Source organism: Lepus europaeus, chromosome Y (assembly GCF_033115175.1).
Source record: "Lepus europaeus isolate LE1 chromosome Y, mLepTim1.pri, whole genome shotgun sequence".
Lineage (NCBI taxonomy): Eukaryota > Metazoa > Chordata > Mammalia > Lagomorpha > Leporidae > Lepus > Lepus europaeus.
Genome location: NC_084851.1, coordinates 9,950,465 through 9,975,499, shown reverse-complemented (window position 1 = coordinate 9,975,499; position 25,035 = coordinate 9,950,465). Strand labels below are relative to the sequence as shown.

Sequence of the window (25,035 nt, the reverse complement as noted above, 5' to 3'; positions counted from 1 at the left end):
GGTGGAGGCAGCGGTGGTGGAATAGGAGAGGTGGGGGCCGGACAGCCTAGTCCAGGGCCAGGGAGCAGGGAGAGCTGCAAGGAACGTTTCTGTGCCATAGCACCTGCCCCCTTCTACTCAAGCAGGCCGGCGCCAACGCCCTCCGCCAGGTCGCTTTTTCCTCCTTAGGGACGGCCCTGCAGCGCCAGCGGCTGCTTCAGCGCCTCATTGTGCAAGGGTTGAGGGTGTATGGCCTGCGTGGGGACCAGAATCTCCACTCTAGGCGTGTTAGACCAGCAGCCTTCCAGGCCACCGCCTCACCATCCCGGGTGCTGGGCCCAGCTTGTGGAGCTGCGCAGGGCGTGCGAACGCCACTTGCTCTGCGTGCTCTGCACTGACACCGCTGCCTGGTGGTGACCAGGGCTGGGGGAGCACGAGGGCGGAGGAGGGGGAGCGAGGGACAAGGGGAGTCTGAGGGGGCAGTGGCCGCACATATGCTTGGTTCAGGATACTGAACAATTTTTCCTTGAGAGTAAACTTGAAAAGGCTTTCTCCTCTTACTCTCTAACATTGGCCTGGATGCATAATTAGGGAAATCAAGCAAACAAAAGGAAATTTAAGGTATCGGGTCAGCTTTTAAGCAGCAGAACTGTTAACATGTTAATGATACGAGTATATGTAGAGATAATCCAACATAATCCAAAACCAAATATGAGCTGATAGGTGAATTAGGCAAAATTATTGGGTACAGGATCAACACAATCAAATGGGTTACCAGGTCCCCATAAAAGCAAATAGAAAACAATGGTAATGGACAAAGTACAATCCAGAAAATGAATATCTGTATGAGAAATACTCTTCAAATCCATACTTAACAAAATCAAATGACATAACAGAAAATAAGCCAAGAACACAAAGAGAAAAAGGCCCAGAATCCAGTAAACAATAAACTGTAACTCACCTGAGGATTATGGCAAGCTCCAGTTTCAAGGTCTAAACAGGATCTCAGGAGGTGGGATCCTGGGGCGGGGCAGCGCCCTCTGCTGTCGGGAAGGCCAAGTTTCAGTCCTGAGGCCAAGCTCCGCCTCTCACTCTCCCCACCTGGTGCAACCCCAAGGGCCTGCCCTCAGGCTAGGGACGATGCTGATTGGGTACTTCCTCTGTGACATCGTGCGGCCTCTGTGACTGTAGAATCAGGCGCGCCAGGGCAGCACTGCAGACCCTCCGGGGATCCTCTTCCCGTTGCCTTGAGTTCAGCTTCCGGTTCCACTCCCAAGAGCCCTGGTCGGCTCAGACGCTTCTACCCTGAACTCCCCTCAGCGCAGGGCCTCAGAGGACGCCCAGAGTCCCTGGATGCCGGCAGCGGGAAGTGTGAGGGTCCCGGGCGCACAGGAGGGGAGGAGGCGGGGCTGGGACCCTGGTGTGCGGCCCTGTCTCAGCGTGCAGCGACTCCGCCTGAACCCGGCCTCACCTCTCCAGGTTGTGTGGGGAGAAGGAGAATCTGAACCTCACGCGTGACCTCATTTCCTTGAGTTGGGCACCTGGGTCTCAGGTCCACAGCTTTCCCTAGGGTCTGAGTCAGCGTTTTGTTGCTATGACAGAATCGCAGAGACTCAGTGGTGTATTTACCACACGCATTTGGGCCAAGGACGAGGGCCAGGGTGTGGGGATGGAGTTTCTGCTGGGGAGGCTTGGGATGGCACAGATCCCACGTGGACAACTGGAGTGTGAGGGAGGCCGACCCCAGTTGGTGTGAGCACCAAGACCTGGAGCCTGTGAAACCTGAGTGTGGGTGCAACAGGCTGCCTCCCAGCATTCATTCCATTCGTGTCTTTTGTAGAAATTTGCTTCCGTTTATTCACAGTCTCCCCACTTGTGTAGGAACTGTGCGCCAGGATATGAATGTTACCCTGAGGTTTTCTTTGATGGAACCTGAGTTTATTCAGTGATAAGATTTGAAAAAGGAAAGAGGATCTTTTGTTTTCTGCTAATTTGATTAATAATATGAACACTAATGGAATGGCCACACAGGTAAATAAATGAGCCTTGGTCAGTTCAGGAGTCTTCTTCTTTTCCTTTTTAAAGATTTATTTATTTATTTGAAAAGCAGAGTTACAGAGAGGCAAAAGTGGAGAGAGAGAGAGAGAGAGAGAGAGAGAGAGGTCTTCCATTCATTGTTTCATTCCCCAGATGGCCACAATGGCCAGAGCTGTGCTGATCCAAAGCCAGGGTCCAGGAGGTTCTTCCTGGTCTCCCAAGAGACCGAGGGCCCCAAGAACTTGAGCATCTCCCGCTTTCCCAGGCCATAGCAGAGAGTAGGCTGGGAAGTGGAGCAGCTGGGATGGAAACCGGCACCCATATGGGGTGCTGGGGATGCAGGCGGCAGCTTTATCTGCTGTGCTGCATTGTCGGCCCAAGGAGTCTTCTTGATCTTTCCTACCTCTGCCCCCACTGGTGAATGATCTGAGGTTCTTTTTAATGTTTTTTTGTGGCATAAAGCTATTACTCTCAACAGTGGGTTTTTCTTGGTTTATTTTGTGATATTTGTGATAATATTTTACTTAATTTTTTTTTTCATGTGTTACTTCAGAGTAATTTTTTAAAATAATGTGAAAATGTTGTTAGACTACAGGTTGTGAATGAATTCTACAGGTTGTGAATGAAGTGTTAGTGGAGTACGAGGATTAAGTATCTAACTTCTCATACTTATGCACTTACATAGTTTTTTACTTCCCAGCACTTAGATTTACCTTATTTATTTATCCCACCTGGTGTTAACTGACATTTCTGTTTGGTAGCATATTCCTAGTTCCTAATGACCACTGGTTGAGTATTTATACTGTTGATCTATTTGTACTGATTACCAATGGTGGATTTGTATTTTTGATTGGAATTATATAAGTTTTCTCTTACATATCTTAATGCTCTATTTAGGGACATTGGTAGGAAGCCTTGTAATGCATTCTTGGAGAACTTGTCTACTCTTATAGTAGTCTGACCTAAATTCTGATTAGTCTGAAATGAATGCTGGTTTTCTACATTTCATTGGACTGGTATTGTAATGGATTGCTTTTCTGCATATTTTTATTTTTAGGCAGTGTGTATATATGCATCTTAAGTTGATGAGAATGGAATGTCTTTAGCACAAAAAGTGATATTTGGAAATAATTATATAATTTTGATGAACAAAGCAAGGCTATTACCATACCCATTACCTGAATGCTCTCATGGGCGTTTCAGCTGATCTGCATGCCTTAAGGACTGATTCTGAGGCCAGAGTGCTGTTTAGGACATCTGCCATTCTATGAGTCTGCTGTGTATCCCACTTCCCATGTTGGATCTATCTCTCCCTTTTTGATTCTATCAGTTAGTATTTGCAGACACTATTCTTGTTTATGTGATCCCTTTGACTCTTAGTCCTATCATTATGATCAATTGTGAACAGAAATTGATCACTTGGACTAGTGAGATGGCATTGGTACATGCCACCTTGATGGGATTGATTTGGATCTCTATTTTTTTAAAATTTTATTTATTTGGGTGACAATTATAGACAGAGAGGGAGAGAGAGAGAGAAAGGTCTTCCTTCCACTGTTTCACTCCCTAAATGGCTCCAAGGGCTGGAATGTGGTCTGATCCAAAGCCAGGAGCCAGGAGCTTCCTCCAGGTCTCCCTCATCACTGCAGTAGCCCAAGGACTTGAGCCATCTTCCTCTGCTTTCCTAGGCCATAAACAGTGAGCTGGATTGGAAATGGAGCATCCAGGTGACAAACCAGTGTCGATATGAGATGCTGATGCTGCAGGTGGAGTCTTATCCTGCTGTCCCACAGTGCTGGCCCCCAGCCATGGCTTTTAATTTCTGTGTTTATCTGATAATTGTGGGGGCCTTCTAGTTGGCTGTAGGAAACATATGCAGAAAGAAGAGTGCATTACTTTGCTAGGGTGGCCATAACATAATACTGTCGAATATGTGGCTTGAATCACAGCAATATATTTCTCATAGTTCTTGATTAAATATTTGAGAGCAAGATAATGGATTTGGTTGCTCCTGAGACCTCTCTTTGGTTACCACATAGCCACCGTCTTGCTGCACTCTTACATGGTATTTCCTCTGTCTATGTGCATCTCTCCTTATAAGAACATTGATCAGTTTGAGTCAGGGCTTCTGGTTTATGATATCATTTGATGTCAATTATCTGCTTAAAGTCCTGTATCTAAGCAGTGTCACATTGGTTGTCAGCATTGCCTTGGTAACATGTTAAGGAAAAATAGATTTTTTTGTTGGTTTTAATCTATTTAGAAATCAGAATATAAAATAATGTATATTGTTTCTAAATATCCAGTTTGCAAATAATAGGATTAATAAGCTTTATTAACTAGAATAGGAATCTTGAGGGGCTGGTGTTGTGGCTCAGCAAGTTAGAGCCACAGCCTGCACAGTCAGCGTCTCATATGGGCACCGGGTGCAGTCCTGGCTGCTACACTTCCAACCCAGCTCCCTGTTAATGCTCCTCAGAAAGCAGCAGACGACAGCCCAAGTGCTTGGGCCCCTGCACTCACATGGGATACCAAGAAGAGCCTCCTGGTTGCTGGCTTCAGGCCAGCTCAGTCCTGGTTGTGACCCTTTGGAGGGAACCAGCAGATGAAAGATCTCTCTCTGTCATCTCCCCTCCTCTTTCTCTGTAATTCTGCCTTTGAAATAAATAATCTTCTTTAATCAAAGGAATCTTGAATGTTCTCAATGTATGTTAGACTCTATAAATTCACCACCTTATTAATAGATATTAGACTATAACCTATTATACAGTCTGAGTATCTATGCTTCACTAAATTACATATGTTAAGGTCATTACCACCTTCCTACACATCATTGTAAGCCCTTAGATAATCTTTTTCCTAATCCATAACAAAGGCTACATGTATCTCAGTGATCAGGAAAGCATTTAAAACAATTTTGTAACAATTCTTTATTGAATGATTACCTTCTTAGATGATGTCCAAAAAATGAGACATTCTAGGGAAAATCATGGTTTAGGTATCAGCCTTGCCTATTTCTTGCTTTTTTTACTAAGAGTAAAGTGTTTACCTTCTCTGAGCCTGTTTGTTTTTCACATAAATCACAAAATGCTTGTCATTAAAAAAAAATTGAAGTGTGGAAACTGCAGTACATCATAGCTGTTCAATACGTGTTTCTTTATATTATCTAAACTCTCATTATCCCTGTTGATATTATTAAAGCTGATGACATCATAATACTGTTATTCAGAAGCTGTTTTAGATGCTCTCAAAAGTGCTTTCATACAAACTCTCAGCACCACTGTGACACTTACCCACCGGGATTTTTTTCTAGCTATATTGTTATTAAGCCCTGTCTTCTTGCTTTTGATTAATGAAGGACTTTTCAGTAGGAAGTAAAGAGAAGTAGTGTGGGGAATAAAATTTATTAATTTGCACATTTCTTTAATCATTATGTAAGGTTCACACTTGAAATACAAAGTTAATAAATCATACTTTCTGGCAATCCACGTATTATTTGTTCCCAAATAGTAGCTCTAAAAAGAAATATACCTTTTAATTCCATTCTCCACAAAATTTAATAAAAGTGTATATATACATGATACACATAATGAAAGTGTGTATATACAGACTATATTTTAATTTAACTTAATTTTTTTCAATTAAATAAAAAATTTTCAGAAGTGAAATTAGGGCTTTTGGTAGGTTTTAAGCATTTTTTATGTCTGATTTTTAAAAGATCACATACATTGTTGAGACTAGACAGCAGAGGGTAAGTGTAAATGGTAATACCAGTTAAGAGATAGTGGAAGTACTTCCAGAGAGACCTAATGGTATCTTGAACAAGGGAGCAACAATGGAGAAACTGAGATCCTCACTGTATTCACAATATATTAAAAAAAACCTCAATCATAAGGTTAGTGAGTGATTTTATGTTACAGAATATTCATACTTAAATATGACTTCTAGGATTTTATAATGGGCTGAAAGGTGGTTTTGATTTGCCTTAATAAGGGAAAACATAAAGAAGAGTAAAGTTAGATAAAGTGGTTAGGAATTATCCAGTAGAACAGGAAGTTGGCAACATTGGTGCAAATGAGGGCTATGAAAAGAACCAAAGACTTTACAAGAAGAGGGAGAATATTTTCAAGGTAAATGGAAAGATGCTTCCACGTATTTGATTTGGAGGAGTAAAAAAAAATGGGGAGAGGTGAAAAACTGTAGATGGTTCTCACCTTATGAGGGTTCACTTATAGATTTTTCTACTTTATGATAAGGCAAATGTGATATATATTCAGTAGAAGTTATTGCAGTTTTTCATTTGATCTTTTCTTAGGATATTAATATGTGCAATTCTGACAATAGCAGCAAGTCACAGCTCCCCATGAGCCACACATACACAGAGGGAAACAACTGATCGTTTACAGTGTGCTGTGTGAAGCTATAATGTTCAGTAAGACAATGCACTCACTGACTTTTCCTTTAGTTGTTTTTTTTTCTGTTTTTAAAGAACCCAACTAGAAAAATAAACAAGAAAAGATAAAGCCACATAGAGACCAAGTGCCATGGGATGAGCTAAATATTGGGCCCTTACATGTCTTCAGAGCTGTTGGTTTAAGGTTGAGACTTCTGAGTATGTTGGCTTGAACAGCAAGAGTCAGGTTATTTCAGTGTGTGTGTGTGTGTGTGTAAAATATAAAATATCTTGTATTGAAATAAAATGGGTTGACAACATGGAGGTTAGGCCCACTTCTTTATTGGACCAGCCTCCCTGCAGGCTTACTCACTTTAACAGCATGGAACCCTTGGATCTGTCCAGCCTCTGCTATGAGGGAGAGTTGACATGGTGGGTGAAGGTCAGAGGCATGGGGATAGTCACCACTTGATTAAGAAGCTCCTGTACCCTGTGGTCCAGACCCTCACATTACCTGCCTGCTGCTTCCTTGTTCTTGAGTGGTGACTTGTGTCTTAGGATGAGGATGAGATGGTATTTTTTGTTGTTGTTTTTGGGTTTTTTTTTTGCTTCTTTTCTAGTTCTTTTATTTCTTGTTAAATTGCAGTTTCTTGTGGGTTGCTTTGATTTGACCTTCACCTTTCACCTTCACCAATCCCAGTTCCTGGGAAATGTTCTCTGGGCTTTGCCTGCAGCAGGGTTACTCTCAGATGACAATCTGTGCTACTCTCATAGTGCTCCTCTGGCCTTCCTGCCTTGATCAGGGGAGCAGGAGGCCCTGTATTTCCAGGGGTGCTTGGAGGGAACATTTCCCCCTGGCAGGGGATGGAGGAGTTCTAAACTAGAAAAATGTTATTGAGGTCTTTACCTTGCCTGCTATTCTGCGAGGCTCTTTTTCATACTGTCAGACTCCTCACTGCTCTCTGATTCTTCTAGTTTCTTGGCACTTCTGGGTGGTATCAGAGTACCTCCTAAGGCCTGGGTTGTTCCCCACCTTCTCAGGGACTTAATCTTCCCTTTTCACTGAGACTCCTGGCTAGGGGCTAGTGAGGCTTTGGCCTGGAAAGGCTTGAATGAGGGCTCTGCCCCCATTTCCATCTCTTTGTGAGCTGGAGGAGCTTTAGCTAGAACTGCTAGCCTGGCCCACTGGCCCCAGCCCAGGTGTGACATGGAACCTGGGCTAGGACACTGCTCTCTTTCTCAGTATCTGAGACTTCTGACTTCTTGGCTTATATCCCAGAGAGGAGTGGAATGTTCACTTCTCAGAGACAGGGCATGGCACAGAATTCAGAGCCTGGCCAGTGTTCTTGGTCTTTGTCAGCCTGTTCTCTACTGCTTGATGGCAAATCCACTCCTAGAGTTAGTAGACCCTGATCCTGGGAAGGCTTTGTGGATTTGCACTTCTGTTTCCTCTTCTTCCAAACTCTCAGAACTGCTAATGCTGTCTGACACATGAGTATTGCCTTGTAGTGGCACACCTTCCTCTGCCTTCCGCTTCCAGCCTGACCCTGAGGTTTGTTTCCCATGCATATTCATATCCAGGAGGTTGTAGGCTGAGTCAGGAAACACCTGGCCTCTCTGTTCCTTCATTGATATCTCTTTCTCTCTCTCCCTCTCTCTCTCTCTCTCTGTCACACACACACACACACACACACACACACCCTTCTTCACTGCTAGATGGCAGTGTAACACACACACACATACCCTTCCTTCACTGATACATGGCAGTGTAACACACACACACATACACCCTTCCTTCACTGATAGATGACAGTGTAACACACACACACATGCACACACACGCACCCTTCCTTCACTGATACATGGCAGTGTATCAGATCAGCTCCCATCAGTTCCTGTTCTCTGTCAGGCCTCTGAACACAGACACCATTCTTTTGACTAACAGCATTTTCTTTCTTTTTTTTCTATTTTACAGAGTTAGACAGAGAGACAGAGAGAAAGGTCTTTCTTCCGTTGGTTCACCCCCCAAATGGCGGTCATGGCCAGCGCTGTGCCAATCTGAAGCCAGGAGCCAGGTGCTTCTCCTGGTCTTGGGCCCTCCTCCACTGTGCTCCTGGGCCACAGCAGAGAGCTGGACTGGAAGAGGGGCAACTGGTACCAGAACCCAGCACCTATATGGGATGCCAGCACTGCAGGTGGAGGATTAACCAAGTGAGCCATGGCAGGCTCGGACTAACAGCATTTTCAACTGAAAATGGGTTCATGAGTGAGAGCCTTGGTGGTGAGGGAGGCGGCGGCAGTGGGACCAGTGCGGGGAGGGTGGAGGTCCCGTCTGGGTTTAGCAGCCTCCTCCCACCTCCAGCCCAGCCTTATTGCCACTTCCTGGTGGGGGCCAAGTTTGCCTGCTGTAGCTAGGAGGAGGAAGCCAAGGAGGACCACGAAAGCAGTGGCAGTAGCCCGGCAGGTGGCAAAGGGGCATCTGTGCCTCCATCCCTCAGCAGCCTGTGCAGTAGCAGCTCCATGGATTGATCAGCCCCAACTGTGACCCCTCAGGGTGGCCACCTCACTCAAGAGCAAGGTCCAGGGTGCACAGGCCACCCCAGCGGGAGCTCCAGAGAGACTGCAACAAAAGGAGCTGGGTACCCTCAAGCGAGAGACTCCCTCGCTCCCACTCCAGGAATGCAAGAACTGTGCCCCCCAGTCCGGCTAAGGAGGCAGCGGCAGCAGCGAGCGATCCCGCAGCAGCCAGCAATGGACTGGCCAAGGGTGAGGAGGAGGAGGAGGAACAGAAGGAGCAGGTGCGGCAGTCTTCATCCCTGACCTCGGGCTGCAGTTTACAAAGTCCCTCGGGCAGGGAGGTTGAGTCAGGGGAGGATCCGACGATAGAATAGGATAGGTCGGATAGGAATCCAAGCTCCAGATGCCCGATGTGATGCGACTGAGCACCAAAGATCTGTCCGAACCCTACTCCATTTATACTTACAGATATTTTATCCACAACTGGCCACCGCTGTGCTTTTTGGCCATGGTAGGGGAGGAGTGTGTAGGTGTCATCGTTTGCAAGTTGGATCTGCACAAAAAGATGTTCCACAGAGGTAATATAGCCATGTTATCCATGGATTCCAAATACAGGAGGAATGGCATGGGTACTAACTTTGTTAAGAAAGCTATTTATGCCATGGTTGAAGGAGACGGATGAGGTTGTTTTGGAAACAGAAATAACAAATAAGTCTGCTTTGAAACTTTATGAAAATCGGTTTTGTTCCAGGTAAGAGGCTGTTCGGATACTATTAAATGGAGTTGATGCACTGTGACTTAAGCTGTGGCTGCATTGAGAAACTGACATCAAGGAGGAAGGGCTAACCCTGCAGAGTAGACCTTTGCATGCAATGCACTTTGTACAGAACTGCTTTGCAGGTGGATTTCATAATTTCCATGGAGCTCTTTTCTGTCAGAGTCTCGTTGAGTGTTGCACAATATTTGTTGCACTTTGGCCTGGAGCATTTGTTCTGCATCAAAAGAGCTTGTTTTAAACTTCAGGAGTCTGTTGGTACCACAAAGATGTGTCAGTTGATAGCCAAGATTTGCTTGTTCATTTGCAAAGTCTGCTGACAACTTTTATTTACATAGTGATCACTGTATTACAGAACCAGTAAATGGAACATGGTTTTTGTTCTTGAAAAAGCCAATATAGATTGTAAAAGTCTCTAAGTATATTAACATTTCACACAAAATCTACCATAGATTTCTGAAGGGGGTGAGAGAACAGCTTCAATTTTAGGTTTTATTATTATTTTTCAATATTAAATTTCCCAGTCTTGAATATTGGTACCTCATTGATTAGTGAATGAGAAAATGTAGAATGGGGTATGTCTTATGAGTGAAGTTAACAATTAAGTTGTGTCTGCCAGTGCCAGTGTAGATAAAAAATGTTTGTCTTCATCTTAGCTTTTTTTTCTTTTTTTTTTCTTTTTTTTTAACAGGCAGAGTGGACAGTGAGAGAGAGACAGAGAGAAAGGTCTTCCTTTGCCGATGGTTCACCCTCCAATGGTCGCCGCAGCTGGTGCGCTGTGGCCAGCGCACTGCACTGATCCGAAGGCAGGAGCCAGGTGCTTCTCCTGGTCTCCCATGGGGTGCAGGGCCCAAGCATTTGGGCCATCCTCCACTGCACTCCCTGGCCACAGCAGAGAGCAGGCCTGGAAGAGGGGGAAGCGGGACAGAATCTGGCACCCCAACCAGGACTAGAACCCTGTGTGCCGGTGCTGCAAGGTGGAGGATTAGCCTATTGAGCCATGGTGCTGGCCTCACCTTAGCTTTTGAATGCATGCTGTCCTTTTCCTTCAGGCCTTTACAAGCAAATTTTTGTTTTTATTTACATTCTAAATTTTTATAATTTGGATACTTTTTCCAGGTGAGTGACAGTGTGGTTTACCTTAGACGCCCCTTCTTTCATTACACTAAGAAGTTGAACTACTTGGAAAACCTTTGAGGAATGCCCCAAGGGGATGACAAATGTTGATGGAGTTGGGAATTACTGGGTTTTGGATGCACTTTATTTTTTTTTTGAGAGTGAGGGAATTTTTGGAACACAATAGAAATTAATGTAAATGGCTTGATTTTATTTAACCAAAATCATTGCTAATCTGTGAAGAACAGCTTTTATGATGTAGCTGGACTTTTTTTTTCCACTTAATTTGGATTCACGGTGCTTCTATTTCTTAAAATGCTTCACTTTGGTTCTTGATCTTGGGAATAAATTTCAGGATGCATTGTATTAACTTTAAGCTGCTTTTATTTTCTTTTCACTTAAATGAGCAGATTCTTCTAGGAGCTTTGCTTTATTGCTCCAGAAAAACAAAAGGTGAAAATAAAAATCTTTTTGTTTTGGAATGAGTTGTATCAGTTTTCTTAACAGCCACCATGTTTAATTACATGTGTTGGCTAATCAGTGCAGTGCAGCAAGTTTTAAGATCAGTTGTCAGCTGGCGCTGTGGCTTAACAGGCTAATACTCCACCTGTGGCACAGGCACCCTGAGTTCTAGTCCCGGTCAGGGTGCCGGATTCTATCCTGGTTGCCCCTCTTCCAGGCCAGCTCTCTGCTATGGCCCTGGAGTGCAGTGGGGGATGGCCCAAGTCCTTGGGCCCTGCACCCACATGGGAGACCAGGCAAAGCACCTGGCTCCTGGCTTCGGATCATCAAGATGTGCTGGCCGCAGTGGCCATTGGAGGGTGAACCAATGGCAAAAAGGAAGACCTTTCTCTCTGTCTCTCTCTCTCACTATCCACTCTGCCTATCAAAAAAAAAAAAAATCAGTTGTCTTCAGTTGGGTCAGTAAACCTGTGATTGGATAACTTATTTTACTTGAAAACCTTGCCCTGTGTTATGATATTGGCTGACATGTATAAGACTGGGCATGTATATTTATTGTGGTGTCTCAAAATCATGAGTTCATCACTTTCCCAGGATCACAGATTAGATCGTATGAATAGTGCAACAGAGTTGCTTTCAGTGCTCCATGACACCACTGAAATGAGTGCTATGATGTTGCAGGGCCTCCAGGTTTGTAAAAACATCACCATAAGTTATATTGATGTCAGGTATGAGCTGAGTATAAAACATCACGTGTATCTCAAAATATTGGACTGCTGTTTGATGACTGGATATTGCTGCCTAATTTGTCCCGTATCTTTGGAGAGAGAAATTTAATGGGATTAATTTAAAGGGATCAATTTAAAATGATTTGAAATGTGCAAGCTGTTTAAATAACATGTAGTCAAATAAAATGTGGCTAAGTTGTGTTTGCATTTAAAAAAAATGGGTTCATTGTGATGAAACATCATCATAAATCAAAGAAAATTTGATTGTCATCCCAGAAAACTAAGATATCATAATACCATCCACTTATTTACTCCACAAATGCCAGTACTAGCCAATACTGGGCCAAGCTGAACTGGAGCTGGGAACTTTATTCTGGTCTCCCACAAGGGTGATAGAAACCCAATTGAACCATCATCGCTGCCTTCCATGGTTACCAGGAGTCAAACCCAAGTATTCTAATGTTTGATATGGACATCTTTAACTCTCATTTAAATACCTCTCCCAATAACCAGAAACTTGAAATATAAATAATAATTATTTAATGCTTGAATGATGGAATATAATTAAAACAATAAAAAAAGATGTAGGTATTTGGTCTAACAATTGGGGCACTTGGAGGCACAGATCCCATATTGGAGTTTGGATTCAATTTCGGTATTACTTTCTGATACCATATTTCTGCTAGTGCTCACCTTGTGAGGCAGTGGTTGATAACTTCAGTGTGTGGGTGTCTGCCACTCACTTGGGACACATGGGTTGAGTTCCTGGCTTCTGGCTTGGGCCTGATTCAGTCTTACCTATTAGTGCATTTGGGCAGTGAAGTAGTGGATAGGATTACTCTTTTCTCTCTCTTTACCTATCAAATAAAAAATGTATAGAAGTACTATCAATCATGACTTTGAGTATTTCAGCCTGGCAAACTATAATTGGAGCTTATGTATTTTAATTCTCACAATACTCATAGAGAAACCAGTATGTAGAGGCTCAAGATCTTTTCTTTGTCACATAAATCTTGAGAAGATGGCTTACTACAGTGCCTGCTTTCATATATCAAATGATAAAACTCATATACTACTAATTACCAAAAGACAATCATAGTTTAACATGCCAGCAAAATTTTTAATACATATTTAAAAGGCAGCACATCCAAGAGAGGATAGATCAATCTCTCATCTTCTGGTTCACTCCCCCATATAGCCACAATATCCAGGTGTAGCCCAGGCTGAAGTCAGGATCCATAGATTCCACCCCAGATTTACAAATGAGTGACAGGGTCCACATTGGGGTATCTCCTGCTCCCTTCCCAGGAACATTAGCAGGAAGCTGCATCAGAAGTGGAGCAACCAAGAATTAAACTAGCACTCTTATATGTGATTCTGGTATCTCAAGTGGCAGTTTATTCCAGTGTGCCACAATGCTGCCTCACCTTGAGTGTTTTAAAAGTAAGTGACCACGATGGTTACAACAAGCAATATGTCACTGCATTGCTATAAATCTCAAAATATAATTCAATTCATCTGATACAAAAGGTATTCAGTGATGCCTTATTCATAAAGTTACAATCCACCAATAAGAAAATAGCAGTGAATTTTTATATACCTCACAGCAGCCTCATGGTTCACAGAAGAAATCTGATGAATACAAGTTGATTTTATATAAACAGTATTATGACAGAGAAATTCAATATGTAGTTACCATGAATGGATTAAAAATGATAAAAAGTTTTGTAAGATTCAACTACTTAAGCTTCATGAACTAGAAAAAATCTATACTTCCTCAAGACAAATTTTGTGTATGTTGCAATCACAGATCAGCATGCAATATTGAAATTATGACACAAATATAATACACATATGTCATTGTACTTCAGATAGTTCATGACATAATAAAATTCAAGGTATGTTTTAAAATCCATGCATAATTTTGGGGGGAGGAGCCAACATGTCAGATAGTGAGGATGTGCACCGTAGTTTGGGAAAATAAAGTTTCATAAAAGTGGAATTACTATAGCCTCAGGAAAAGATTCAAGAAAAAAACTGCAGAAGAAACGCTTCCGGATCTAGTGGATGTGACACAGAGAACCTACAGGGAGCCCACCATGTGGAAACCCAACCACGAGAGCCGAGCCACAGAATCTCGCCAGTGCGGGAACAAATGGAAGGTAAGATGAAGGTGTCAGAAACCTGAGACATTGGGGGGGAAAAGCAGAGGCCTCTCTATTCACTCACCAAGCAAAACAAAGAGCAGGCACCATTTTACATATGTAAAGCACCACCAAGTAGTTCACAAACTCAGTAACTTGGAACTATGGTGAAATTTGAGAACACATTGAGGGCTGCATAAACTCTTTGTGTGGTCCCAGGGGTAGATCAAACGAATTCTCACAGAGGCCAGATTTCAACTACACTCAATTCCATGCACCTGTATCGAATAACTTCCCAACTGAGTCAAAAAAAGAGAGAGAGAAAGAGAGAGAGAGGGAGAAAGAGCAATCCAGCAAGGAGCAAGGGAGAGAACAATCTGGGTGAGACTTTTTTGCACAGCCTTAAAACCAAAGAATCAAGCGGAGCTCTCTGGCCACACCCATCACAGCCTCTAAGGATCCATCAAAGCAGACAGCCCACTTAGAGGCATAGTATAATGAGAAAAAAAAATACCACAGCAAAAAAAAAAAAAACAAAAACCATAAATTATCTCCAACATGCCAAACAACAAACGTAGAAACCGAGGTAACAAGAGCAAGGAAGACACTATGATGCCCCCAAATGAATAAGACACCCCAATCCAAGATTATGAAGATGAAGAAATAGAGGAAATGCAAGAAGCGGATCTCAAAAAATGGATAAGAACATTAAGAAGTTCTCATAAACAAATTCTTGAACTACAGAAATCCTTAATGGACAAGATAGAAAATCTCTCTGATGAAATGAAATATTAAGGAGGAATCAAAATGAAATGAAACAACTAGTAGAACATGAAACTGTGATAGTGACAAAAAACCACAATGAAATGAAGAACTCAATAGATCAAATGACAAACACATTAGAGAGCCTTAAATACAGAATGGGTGAAGCAGAAAAAATATCGGACTTAGAAGACAGAGAACAGGAGAGGAAACAGTCAAATCAAAGAAAAGAAGAAGAAATCAGAAATCTAAAAAATACTGTCAGGACTCTACAGGATACTATTAAAAAAACCAACATTCGGGTCCTAGGAGTTCCTGAAGGCATAGAGAGGGAGAAAGGATTAGAAGGCCTTTTTAGTGAGATACTAGCAGAAAATTTCCCAGGTTTGGAGAAGGACAGACACATCTTAGTACAAGAAGCTCATAGAACCCATAATAAACATGACCAAAAGGGATCCTCACCATGACACGTCATAATTAAATTCACCACAGTGAAACACAAAGAAAAGATCCTAAAATGTGCAAGATAGAAATGCCAGATTACTCTCAGAGGATCTCCAATTAGACTCACAGCAGACTTCTCATCAAAAACCCTACAAGCTAGGAGAGAATGGTGAGATATAGCCCAGGTACTAAGAGAGAAAAACTGCTAACCCAGAATATTATATCCTGCAAAGCTCTCATTTGTGAATGAAGGTGAAATAAAGACCTTTCACATCAAACAGAAATTGAAAGAATTTGTTGCCACTCATCCAGCCCTGCAAAAGATGCTTAAAGATGTGTTACATACAGAAACACAGAAACACGGTCACCAATATGAAAGAAGGTAAAGGAAGGAAACCTCACAGCAAAAGATCACAGGAATCTCAAACCAGATATTAGAAAATATCTTTGGCAAATGGCAGGGCAAAGTTACTCCTTCTCAACTGTCACATTGAATGTTAATGGCTTGAACTGTCCAGTTAAAAGACACCGATGGCTGACTGGGTTAAGGAACAAAACCCATCTTTTTGCTGCTTACAAGAAACTCATCTTTCCAACAATGATCCATACAGACTGAAAGTGAAAGGCTGGAAATTGATATACCATGCCAACAGAAATGAAAAAAGAGCAGGTGTAGCCATCTTAATATCGGACAACATAAACTTTACCACAAAAACTGTCAGGAGAGACAAAGAGGGGCACTATTTAATGATTAAGGGACCCATTCAACAGGAAGATATAACAATTATCAATGTATATGCACCTAATCACAGGGCACCAGCTTATTTAAAAGACTTGTTAAGGGACTTAAAGGGAGACTTAGACCCCAATACAATAGTACTGGGGGACTTCAATACTCCACACTCAGAGATAGACAGATCAACAGGACAGAAGATCAACAAGGAGACAGCAGATTTAAATGACACTATAGCCCAAATGGATCTAACAGATATCTACAGAACATTTCACCCTACATCTAAGGACTTTACATTCTTCTCAGCAGTACATGGAGCCTTCTCTAGGATTGACCACATACTAGGCCATAAAGCAAGTCTCAGCAAATTCAAGAGAATTAGAATCATACCATGTAGCTTCTCAGACCACAAAGGAATGAAATTGGAAATTAGCAACTCGGGAATCCGTAGAGCACTTGCAAACATATGGAGATTGAATAACATGCTCCTGAATGAACAATGGGTTATACAGGAAATTAAAAGAGAAATCAAAAATTTTCTGGAAGAAAATGAGGATAAAAGCACAACATGCCAAAACCTATGGGATACAACAAAAGCAGTGTTAAGAGGAAAGTTTATACCAATAGGTGCCTACCTCAAGAAATTAGAAAGGCACCAAATAGATGAGCTTTCAAGTCATCTCAAGGATCTAGAAAATCTGCAGCAAACCAAACCCAAACCCAGTAGGAGAAGAGAAATAATTAACATCAAAGAAGAAATCAACAGGATTGAATCCAAAAATATTTACAAAAAATCAGCCAAACAAGGAGCTGGTTTTTTGAGAAAATAAACAAAATTGACACCCCATTGGCTCAACTAACTAAAAAAAAGAATAGAAAAGACCCAAATCAATGGGATCAGAGATGAAAATGGAAACGTAACAACAGACACCACAGAAATAAAAAGAATCATCAGAAATTACTACAAGGACTTGTATGCCAGCAAACAGAGAAATCTATCAGAAATGGACAGATTCTTGGACACATACAACCTACCTAAATTGAGCCAGGAAGACATAGAAAACCTAAATAGACCCATAACTGCCACAGAAATTGAAACAGCAATAAAGGCCCTCCCAACAAAGAAAAGCCCAGGACCAGATGGATTCAGTGCTGAGTTCTACCAGACATTTAGAGAGGAACTAAGTTCAATTCTTCTCAAACTATTCAAAACAATCAAAAAAGAGGGAATCCTCCCAAATTCTTTCTATGAAGCCAGCATCACCTTAATTCCTAAGCCAGAAAAAGATGCAACATTGAAAGAGAATTACAGACCAATATCCCTGATGAACATAGATGCAAAAATACTCAATAAAATTCTGGCCAATAGAATGTAACAACACATCAGAAAGATCATCCACCCAGACCAAGTGGGATTTATCCCTGGTATGCAGGGATGGTTCAACGTTCACAAAACAATCAACGTAATACACTACATTAACAGACTGCAGAAGAAAAACCATATGAATCTCTCAATACACACAGACAAAGCATTGGATAAAATACAACACCCTTTCATGATGAAAACTCTAAGCAAACTGGGTATGAAAGGAACATTCCACAATACAATCAAAGCAATATATGAAAAACCCACGGCCAACATCCTATTGAATGGGGAAAATTTGGAAGCATTTCCGCTGAGATCTGGTACCAGACAGGGATGCCCACTCTCACCACTGCTCTTCAATATAGTTCTGGAAGTTTTAGCCAGAGCTATTAGGCAAGAAAAAGAAATTAAAGGGATACAAATTGGGAAGGAAGAGCTCAAACTATGCCTCTTTGCAGATGTTATGATTCTTTATTTAGGGGACCCAAAGAACTCTACTAAGAGACTACTGGAACTCATCGAAGAGTTTGGCAAAGTAGCAGGATATAAAATCAATGTACAGAAATCAACAGCCTTTGTATACACAGGCAATGCCAAGGCTGAGGAAGAACTTCTAAGATCAATCCCATTCACGATACTACAAAAACAATCAAATACCTTGGAATAAACTTAACCAAAGACGTTAAAGATCTCTACGATGAAAACTACAAAACCTTAAAGAAAGAAATAGAAGAGGATACCAAAAAATGGAGAAATCTTCCATGCTCATGGATTGGAAGAATCAATAGCATCAAAATGTCTATTCTCCCAAAAGCAATTTATACATTCAATGCAATAGCAATCAAGATACCGAAGACCTTCTTCTCAGATCTGGAAAAAATGATGCTGAAATGCATATGGAGACACAGAAGACCTTGAATAGCCAAAGCAATCTTGTACAACAAAAACAAAGCCGGAGGCATCACAATACCAAATTTCAGGACATACTACAGGGCAGTAGTTATCAAAACAGCATGGTACTGGTACAGAAACAGATGGATAGACCAATGTAACAGAATAGAAACACCAGAAATCAATCCAAACATCTACAGCCAACTTATATTTGATCAAAGATCCAAAACTAATCCCTGGAATAAGGACAGCCTATTCAATAAATGGTGTGGGGAAAATTGGATTTCCATGTGCAGAAGCTTGAAGCAAGACCCCTACCTTTCACGTTAAACAAAAATTCACTCAACATGGATTAAAGACTTAAATCTATGACCTGAAACCATCACATTATTAGAGAGCATTGGGGAAACCCTGCAAGATATAGGCACAGGCAAAGACTTCTTGGAAAAGACCCCAGGAGCACAGGCAGTCAAAGCCAAAATTAACATTTGGGATTGCGTCAAATTGAGAAGTTTCTGTACTTCAAAACAAACAGGAAAGTGAAGAGGCAACCGACAGAATGGGAAGAAATATTTACAAACTATACTACAGATAAAGGGTTGATAACCAGAATCTACAAAGAGATCAAGAAAATCCACAACAGAACAAACAACCCACTTAAGAGTTGGGCTAAGGACCTCAATAGACATTTTTCAAAAGAAGAAATCCAAATGGCCAACAGACACATGAGAAAATGTTCAAGATCACTAGCAATCAGGGAAATGCAAATCAAAACCACAATGAGGTTTCACCTCACCCCGGTGAGAATGGCTCACATTCAGAAATATACCAACAACAGATGCTGGAGAGGATGTGGGGAAAAAGGGACACTAACCCACTGTTGGTGGGAATGCAAACTGGTTAAGCCACTATGGAAGTCAGTCTGGAGATTCCTCAGAAACCTGAACATAACCCTACCATATAACCCAGCCATCCCACTCCTTGGAATTTACCCTAAGGAAATTAATTTGGCTAATAAAAAAGCCATCTGCACATTAATGTTTATTGCAGCTCAATTCACAATAGTTAAGACCTGGAACTAACCCAAATGCCCATCAACAGTAGACGGGATAAAGAAATTATGGGACATGTACTCCATAGAATACTATACAACAGTAAGAAACAATGAAACCCAGTCATTTGCAACAAGATGGAAGAATCTGGAAAACATCATGCTGAGTGAATTAAGCCAGTCCCAAAAGGACAAATATCATTTGTTTTACCTGATCAGCGACAACTGAGCACCAAAGGGGAAACCTGTTAAGTGAAATGGGCACTATAAGAAACAATGAACTGATCAGCTCTTGTCCTGACTCTAGATGTACAATGTAATACTTTATCCTTTTTAGTATCTGTTGTTGTTGTTGTTGTTATTCTAGTACTAGTGGTTGAACTCTGTAATTAACACACAATTATTCTTAGGTGTTTAAATTTTAACTGAAAAGTGATCCCTGTTAAATTTAAGAGTGGAAAAAGAGAGGGAGGAGATGTACAATTTGGGACATGCACAATCAGACTTGTCCCAAATGGTGGAGTTAGAAATATGCCAGGGGATTCCAATACAATCCCCTCAAGGTGGCATGTACCAATGCCATCTCACTAGTCCAAGTGATCAATTTCTGTTCACATTCAATGGCTCTGATAGGTCTAAGAATCAAAGGGATCACACAAACAAGACAAATGTCTGCTAATACTAACTTATAGAATCAAAAAGGGAGAGAAAGATCCAACATGGGAAGTGGGATACACAGCAGACTCATAGAATGGCAGACGTCCTAACCAACACTCTGGCCTCAGAATCAGCCCTTAAGGCATTCAGATCTGGTGGAAGAGCCCATGAGAGTATAGTAGGCATGGAAAGCCAAGATACCATGGAAAAGTAAAAAAAAAGAAGAAGACCTAAATGAAAGATCTCTGTGAGTGAGATCCCAGTGGAAAGAATGGGGCCATCAAAGAAGGAGGTACCTTTCTCTGAAGGGAGGAGAGAACTTCCACTTTGACTATGACTCTATTGGAATAAGATCAAAGTCAGCGAACTCTAAAGGCTTCCATAGCCCTGGCAACTCATGACTAGAGCCTAGGGAGATTACTGACGCCATGAACAGGAGTGTCAAATTGTTAAGTCAGCAACAGGAGTCACTGTGTACTTACATCCCATGTGAGATCTGTCCTTATTGTGTTGTCTAATGTGCAGTGATGCTATAACTAGTACTGAAACAGTATTTTTACACTTTGTGTTTCTGCCTGGGTACAAACTGATGAGATCTTTACTAATTATATACTGAATCGATCTTCTGTATATAAAGATAATTGGAAATAAAAAAACCTGGTGTTAAATTGGAAATGGCATAGAAAATTAATTAATTAAAAATATTATGTAGGATCTCTGTCTTTAATGTGCTGTACACTCTTATTTAATGCTATAACTAGTACTCCAACAGTATTTTTTTTTCACTTTGTGTTGCTATATGGGGGCAAACTGTTGAAATCATTACCTAATATATACTAAACTGATCTTCTGTATATAAGGAGAATTCAAAATGAATCATGATGTGATTGGAAGGGGAGAGGGAGCGGGAAAGTGGAGGGTTGTGGGTGGGAGCGAAGTTTTGGGAGGGGGAAGCCATTGTAACCCATAAGCTGTACTTTGGAAATTTATATTCATTAAATAAAAATTTAATTAAAAAAATCCATGCATAATTTTTCACAGCATGAATACCATGAAATTTTTCAAACATCCCTTGTTAACATGGATTTCAAACTTCCATTTTCTATTAAATTATTTGAAGTATGCTTGTACACATACACATTTACAGTTAGATTTTAAAAATGCATTTTAGATACTTGCCACATTCCTGCTCATGGAAATTTATAATATCAAATGCAGTATTTCAAGAAATTAGAAAATAATGTAACCTGTCATAAAAGAAAACAATAAATTTTAAAAATATAAGAAATTATGAATAAATATACAAACTTACATAAAAGAGAATAAACTGATCTCTAAAATCAATGAACCATGACTTTGAAGGTTAGAATATGTATCTTTGGTCCTGTGTTCCTCCTTATTCTTATTTATTTATATACTATTTTCACATTTCAATTATATTCACTTTTTCAGACTGCTTTCACAATACAAATTTATATTTCTAAAATTACTATGTCATTAGAATTGTTTTCCACCTGTAACCTTCACTGAAGGATTTATCCTTGCCTTTTACAGATTGTAGAAGATGTACACTAATCTTGGCTCCTCTTTGAACTTCAAAGCCAGAAGAGACATCATTCCAACTTCTGCTTCTATCATCATAGACCTTTCTGTAGCTCCTCTCCCCCATTTTGCTTTATAAAGCCCTGTAATTACATATGAATAAGCAAATAATCCAAGATAGTCTTCCCATCTCAATATGCTTAACTTACATCTTCAAATAGCCTTTAAAGCTTAAGGCATTGGGATTGAGTATATAAGGGATAGGGATGAACATAATAAAAGCCATCTATAACAAAACTATGACAAACATGTTGAATGGGAAAAAGGTGAAAGCTTTCTAAAATCTAGAGATAGACAAGGATGTGCATTCCCACCACTTTCATTCTGCCTGGTACTGGAAGTCCTGGCTAGAGCTGTCAGGCAAGAGATAGGACTGAGGGACATCCAAACTGGAAAGAAGAAAGTTGGGGCTTGTGCTGTGGAACAGCAGGTAAAGCTGCCATCTGTAGACTGGCACTCCATATGGGCATTGGCTTGTGTTCTGGCAGTTCTACTTCTGATCCAGCTCCCTACTATTGTGCCTGTTAAAGCAGGGGAAGGTAGCCCAAGTGCTTGGGCCCCTGCTCCCATATGGGAGACCCAGATGAAGTTCCTGGCTCTAGCCAGGCTCAGCCCTGTTCATTGCAGTCATTTGGGGAGTTCATCAGTGGATATAAGATCTCTCTCTGTTTCTTCCTCTCTTTGAAATCCATCAATCAATAAGTGAATCTATATTAAAGAAAGGAGGGTGTCAAATTGTGACTGTAGACAATATGATATTACATCAAAAGAATACATCATAAAGTTATTCTAATTACTGAATTCAGCAAATTTTAGGACAAACATGAGATTCAGGAACTGCTTCTTATTCCAAAAGTGAATTGTTGGAAAAACAAAGCTACAGTGCCATTTATTGCAGTTACACAAAAGTAAAATACCTAGGAATCCACAAAGAATATAAAATACATTTACAATTAAAAGTATAAATATTGGAATGAAATAGGACACAAAAAAGACTTCATCTCCATGGATTAGAATTAACATTGTTAATTGTGCAAAGTAGTCTATAGATCCAATGTAATCTCCATTAAAATGCCAATGACATCCTTTCCATAGATATTCTTAAAAATTCTAAAACATGTATGAAGACACAGAAGACTTCAGGTAGACACAACAATTTGAAAAAAATAGAATAGCCCTGAAAGTATTACACTACCTAACTGGAATATATACTTAAAAGTTTAGGCTGGCACCATGGCTCACTAGGCTAATCCTCCGCCTTGCGGCACCGGCACACCAGGTTCTAGTCCCAGTTGGGGCACCAATCCTGTCCCGGTTGCCCCTCTTCCAGGCCAGCTCTCTGCTGTGGCCAGGGAGTGCAGTGGATGATGGCCCAAGTCCTTGGGCCCTGCACCCCATGGGAGACCAGGAAAAGAACCTGGCTCCTGCCATCAGATCAGCGCTGTGTGCCGGCCGCAGCGCGTTTACCGCGGCGGCCATTAGAGGGTGAACCAACGGCAAAAGGAAGACCTTTTTCTCTGTCTCTCTCTCACTGTCCACTCTGCCTGTCAAAAAAAAAAAAAGTTTAGTAACCCAAAGTGCATGGAATTAGATAAAAATAGGCACATGAAAGAGTGGAGCAGGATAGAGAAAACAATAGACAATAATCTGTGCATCTATCACAAGCTAACTTCACAAAGGTACAAAGTACACATAATGGAAAGAAGGCAAACTTAATAAATGGTGCTGGGAAAATGGTATCAACATTCAAAAGAATGAAATTAGCCTCTTATTGGCTGGTGCCATGGCTCAACATGCTAATCCTCCACCCAGCGGCACCAGCACACTGGGATCTAGTTCCGGTCGGGGTGCAGGATTCTGTCCCAGCTGCCCCTCATCCAGGCCAGCTCTATGCTGTGGCCCGGGATTGCAGTGGAGGATGCCCCAAGTGCTTGGGCCCTGCACCCCATGGGAGACCAGTATAAGTACCTGGCTCCTGCCTTCGGAATAGCATGGTACACCAGGCCTGTGAAGTTTGTCCAAGACCAGAGCGGGAAACGCGCTCGGGTGCAGGGTCTCCCTGGACCCCTCCCCTGTCAGGGGGCAGGGCGCCTCAGGCCGCGGCTGCCCACTACTGCCAGGGGCTGAGAGTGACCGAGGGACCCCCCAGCTATGGCGGGGAGGGCTGACAAGCCTGTGTAGCAAAGGCCTCTCCGTGTGGGGTTCGCTGTGGAGGCCCAGGAAGCCAGGGCACAGCCTTGCCCACCTGGGCATTGCCCATGAGAGGCGTCTGGGCCAAACCTCTGCTTCTGGCTGGAGCCCACCACACCCTGAGCGCTGGGGCGGAGCGGGAGGGGAGACTGAGGCTGGGCAGGTCTGCTGCTTCCTCGCTGATGTGGGCGGACCTTGCTCTCCTGCCCTAGGCCGGGAGACGACCTGGAGCCCCTCTCCAGGGAACACGCCCAGGCAGACCAGCCTCCGTGACTGCTCCCAGGGAGAGAACTCCTACATGTCCCGCAGCGCCTTGCCTCCGAAGCCCCTCCCCCAGGAAGCTCCCCCGCTCCCCTGTCTGCTGGGCCGGGTCATCAGGGGCTCAGGGGACCTCTCCCTTCCCGCAGCCCCAGGGCGGCCGCCACTGAATGGACGCACGTGCCCGGCCTCTGTCTCCCCCATCAGCGGGCGGCTCCTTGGGGGTTCCCTGGGGTTCCACGGATGGGGAAACATAGGGCCCTTGAGGGACTGGCCCTGCCCACGGTGAGACTCCGCGGCTCCGTGGAACGAGGCAGACTCCGCAGCCACTAGACGCTGCCCCTCCTCCACGGGCGGGTGGGGGGGGGCCGGGGCAGCCGCCGCACATCTGGGGCAAACCAGGAACAAGTGGCAGAGCAGCTGTTTCCAGGGCAGGGGGCCAGCCTGGCGGTCTCCTCGTGTGGGAGGGGCAGCAGACGCAGCACCCCTGGCCGCCCCCTCCCCGCTGCTCTGAGCACCAGGCCGCAGCCTCGCGCCAGTGTCTGGGTGAAGCCAGGTGGCACCACGTCCCCGTGACCCCGGGAAGTGTCCAGGGCTTGAGCTCAGGACAGATGTTCCAGGACAAGGGAGCAGCTCGGGGGCCAGCCATGTTGCTCTTCCCAGACCCCGAAGCTGGGCAGCTGAGCACGCGATTGGCTGAAGCACACGCGTTGGTTCATGTGGGAGTTAAGGATGCACCACAAACTCTCAAACCAGACGGGGTCAACAGATGTAGGACTCAAATCGTCTTCTGGGAGGACTGTTTTCCCTATTTTATATGTGAGGTGCCTAGGTAACAGGATACTTGTATGGCAAATACTTTCCTTTGTGGTTGTGTACTTTGAAAAATTGTTTTCAAAATTAAATAATTCTTCCAGATGTAGTGTAAAA

The 25,035-nt window shown here is 42.6% G+C and overlaps 1 pseudogene; it reads left to right on the top strand.

Annotated features, from left to right (window-relative positions):
* The first annotated feature begins 8,671 nt into the window (after positions 1-8,671).
* On the top strand, positions 8,672-24,120 carry LOC133754079 (N-alpha-acetyltransferase 30-like; annotated as a pseudogene).
* The last annotated feature ends 915 nt before the right edge of the window (positions 24,121-25,035 follow it).